Below are 4,811 nucleotides of genomic sequence, written 5' to 3' on the forward strand. Positions count from 1 at the left end.
CACTTAATCACAACATTAACCTCGTGTGTGTGTCTGTGTGAATGTTGACGCGGCTTTGGGGTCGGGGGAAGCAGGACTAACCTTCCCAGAGACCACGTTATACTGAAAACATTTTAAAATATCAAGCCGTGGTTATTAATGTTTCATTTTGTCCTGTCTGAGCTGGTATCTAGGGAGCGTCTTTAAATACACAAAGCTCTTAGACATTCTCTTTGTTTTTTACATGCTTCTTTTCCTGCTGAACAAAACACACAGACAAGACAGACAACGGATAGAAAACACACAAGTACGTCAGCCTCGTCAGGCCCAGAGGTGTTCAGCTTCATTAGCTGTTTCAATGCCCTGACAATAAATAACACAAAACGCCGTTCCTCGCTCTACCTGAAGTGTTTGTTTTACATTTACATGACGGCGATCTTAAGATAGAAAACGCTGGCTGAGCAAATGAAATGTGAGAACGTTTCTTAGAAAAACTCGCAGGTTCAGCCGTTGCACTCTTTGCCCCATCCCGTCTTCATCCGCCTCTCCACTTTCAATCTCCTGCTCTCACTCCCTGTAGTCCAGCTCTCGCCCCATCACGCCTCCCCCCCCTCCTTCCCCCCCGTTTCGGTAACAGGAGACTTGAAATCAATAGCACATTAGTCTGGCCGGAAACTCTTGTGGAATTAAATATGAATGACTGAGATTGCAGCTCTACCTGCTGCTGAGGGAGATGCATGATGGCTTTTGGGGATATGAGTTTTAGTTTTCCCTCCAGTGGACATTCAGGCCATTTTGTGCGGTTGTTCCATCTCAGCGGATCGCCGGCCTCCATCACACAGTGAGTGTGGGAGATCCGTACGGCTGTCGACTTTGATATCGTCGGAGGTCGGTCATCTTGTTCTCGGAAGTGGACGGTGGCCGGTCCCATGCCATAATCCGATAGAGCAAATATGATTGCGGACGTCACAAAGAAGCGACAGCTCAGAAGGCAGGAAAAATCAGCGGGCCACACCCATCCTCCAAGCAGCAGCAGCAGCAGCATTTCAATATGAAAGAGCTCTCTGGTTATTGGCAGATTGCATTTTACTTGTTTTCAGTATTTCCTCCAAATACAATATGTGTTGCCTCTTTCATTACGCTTTCAGCTTCTCCGCTCTGCACATTCACTCTGGAACTGTTTACATGCAAATTTCATTACTTGGTAGGGTTCCATTTTCATTAACTGGTTCACTATGTAAAGTGGAATAATTTATTTTAACATGCTGTTTGGCTTAAACGCCTAATTTTCAAGGTGGTTAGAGAGAACTGGCTGGTGGGAGGAACGTAATATGAGACAAAAAGCCACTGCATATTCTTCTGGGAATTACTAGAGGCTTGGGCACCAGTAAGCCAATACACACAGATGAAATAGAGGTAGATGTACATGTGAGCCATATTTCATCCCATCAGAGATGAAACGGTTTGTGACAGATGGAGTGATATTGTTCCCCCGTACTGCCTGTGAGTGCGGCCCCTCCTGACTCCCCTCTCTGACAGATGTAGGGGGAGGACCACATTGCACTCCTCTTTCTTTCAATTGATTTGGGTGCTTGAACCCTTAGGGACTGGAGGATGGTGGTGGGATGGGGGTGGTGGAAACAGCAATGGGGGTTTAGTCTTGCACGCTGTATACCTGCATATACTCCAACACGGAGCACATTTATAGCCGTGTGCTCGGCGCACTACGCTGAGTGGAGCTGGAAGGGAATATTTCCATAAATCTTGGTTAGTGAGTGACAGCGCAGCATGCAACCATGCATGTAATGTAGGCAGAGGAGAAAGTGTGGCTGTGCACCGTGGTGGCTCAGCCTTATGTGTTGCTACAAGATACATTCACTTCATTCTTTACAGTCGATCGGTTAACAGGAACAGAACTGCAACAGATTTTTCTTCTGTCTCATTAGATCAATATACTGTTTTTGTGTCCAGAGAAGGGGTTAATACCAAGACGTGTGGGGTTGTGTGTTTTGTATAAATTAAGCAGATTTTAAATGATTCACCAATGATTATCTTTACACCCCCCCCCCCCTTCCCCCATCCCCAGCTTCCAAACCCTGACTGCAGGATCACCATTAGGAGACGTAACAGCTGTCTTGCAGCAGATGTATCCTGTTGCTATACCTCGCTCTCTGTCCCCAGAGGGGAAAGGTCGTGACAGGGGTGCAGGTCAAAGCAAAAATGTTCCTGAAGATGCTACATGTTGATGCTTTGAGAGAAATAAACAAATGAGCATCTGCCTCCCTGTTATGTAGGACAGAACCACCACAGGACACTGATTAGAATCAGCATTTTTGTTTGCCATATTCAGTCTTGTGTAATTCCTCCATCCCGCTTGAAGAGCAGCTGAAATAAGAGCTAAAACCACCTTTCCCTTTTTCACTATCCCTCTTTTTTTTAAATAAGCATATGTATTTTTTCCATTGTTGGCTGTTTCTTTTCCTTTTCATCCCAAAGGTAGATTGCACTTTATTTCAGTTAATGCTGTTAAAGTTTTTACTGCTGTCCTGGAAGCAAACCCCAGTAAGAAAGTGCTTAATGATTTAAACAGGACTCCCTGGTGGGGTGCGATAGAAGGGGGACGTGCCCTGGCTACGGGCGTGTGGCGCCGGAGCAGGTGGATGACGAGCAGCTGAGTAGTGGGCTCCAGCGGGAGGCGGGGGGGGGGCCTCCATTTCGGAGGACTCTTGGGGTTGGGAGAAACCCTGAAAAAAGGCAACCCCATCTGGAACTGAGGTGGGGGCTCTTGTGTGAAAGAGATCTAGTGGGTGGCGTCTGACACTCTCTCTTTTGTTCTTTGGTAACACAGCAGCGATAGTGGTGGTGGTGGCGGCGGCAGTGGGGGCTCTTGTTGCCGTGGGGGCTGGGCGCTTAAACAATAGTGCAGATCTAGGAATTGAAAGCCTTCGATGAAGAGAAAAGCAAGGAAGCACGCTGGGAAGGTGGGGACAGAAGGATAAAGCATTCATGGGTTCAGACCACTTATAGTAGCTGCGGGTTTGCCAACCATTCAAGGACACTGCAATGTCACACAAACACGGCGTGTATTTACTCACTGAATTCACACAGAAATCGTCACAGGGAAGAGAAATATATTTATTTATGCTAACTATAGTTTAGTTTTGATGGAATTGATGGAGAACTACCATATTTTGTTTCTTTAATAAAGATAGCATGGACCGCACCATTGCACAGTGGAATTTAGAATTAGCTGGACCTTTGGAGCAGTAGAGGGAGAAGAAAAAAGCTTCAGCGTGAGCTTCATTTATTTTCATTAGCTGTGTCTGTGGTACAGACTCACGCCTGCTGCAAAATTCGGATGCTGCTCTGACTGCTGCTCAATGCATAAACACATCACCCCGAGACGTCTGTCCTTGCTCGACTACCGCCAAGCCTCTGTCACGCGAGGATAATTTTACCTCTGTCGCCCCTCTTTCTCCCATTTTTCACATCCCTTCTATGCACTTCATGCCATTCATCAGCCGTCTCACAGAGGACGGCCTGAGTACCTGCAGCAGCTCTCCAGGGTGCTGAATAGGACGACTGTGGGGGAGGAGGAGGGGTCAAGGGAGGGGGTGGGGGGGGGGGGGGGGGGGGCTGCTGCAGCAAGTATTGCTATATGAATTCCTCTTAGGCTTGGGGGTATGGAGTGATAGCAAGCAGGGAGGAGGGATGTGTAGATGCAGAGCGGCCTTTGCAATAGAATGACATGTCCTCCATTAGTGGGAGTCACAAGCAATATTATTCTTCGTTTGCACAAGCAGACACAGAAAGGGCCTGTCAAATATACTGTTTCTGAAATGTATTTTACCCACAATAATCCAGAATCCTTTGTGTTGCTCGTTTCTTTAGAGCTGTATGAAAAATTTCACATCATTCGTCACACTAATCTGACATTTAGTTACTGCCAGGCTGCAGGCCAGTAAACAAAGCTGTAGCTTTTTCTTATCTCCTTGTAGAGGTCAAATTTGAGGAGTGAATCTGAAACAATCCCTGATGATGCAAGACTCGCTCTCTTCTCCAATCACGGTGAACAGCCCCACCTGCTGGTGTCTTCTCCCCACCGACACCACGCGGTGCATGGACTCCTCTAGATGCTGCTATTGTGCAAGTGTTTTTTGTTGAGATTAAATTCATGTGAAATATCAAATAATCTCCCAAGCAAATAGGACCGTTCATGGTGGTTGGTTTTTATCAGTGTCAACGCAATGTCGCCAAAGTGAAGATCCTGTTTTCCTTTTTTACATTGTTCATTCTGTACACATGGCATCCATTTTAGTCTGTCCATCCCGGGAGTGGGATCCCTCCTCTGACGTTCTCCCTAAGGTTTCTTCCCTTTTTTCCCTCTTGAGCTATACAAAATAAAATGAATTGAATTGAATTGAATTTTTAGAAAACCCTTTAAGCAGGACATGCAACTTGTTTGTGCTGCTTCCTAAATATTATACAGAATTGAAACCAATGAAACCATAAACCGAGGGGGATATTCTCCATTCATAGGTCTCTATGCAACAATCAAGTGAGTTCACTTCGTAGACAGACTGTTGATAACCTGATGACCTGCCCCGTGTTGAAATAGTGTCAGAGAATAGTAAGACCGGAAGTAAAGGGAATACTTACACCAGGCTCTGACATTGAACTGCATACATACGCTCGTTTTAAACTGCTCCTTTTTTATTAAAACGTAGGGGTTTGGATACATTCTATAAAACAAGTGCCTCAATATTCAGTATAACGTAATACATCAATTGAAATCAAAGCAAATTGGATCTTTTATTTTGTATTTTATTCTG

This window comes from Gasterosteus aculeatus, chromosome 11 (genome assembly GCF_964276395.1).
Source record: "Gasterosteus aculeatus chromosome 11, fGasAcu3.hap1.1, whole genome shotgun sequence".
Lineage (NCBI taxonomy): Eukaryota > Metazoa > Chordata > Actinopteri > Perciformes > Gasterosteidae > Gasterosteus > Gasterosteus aculeatus.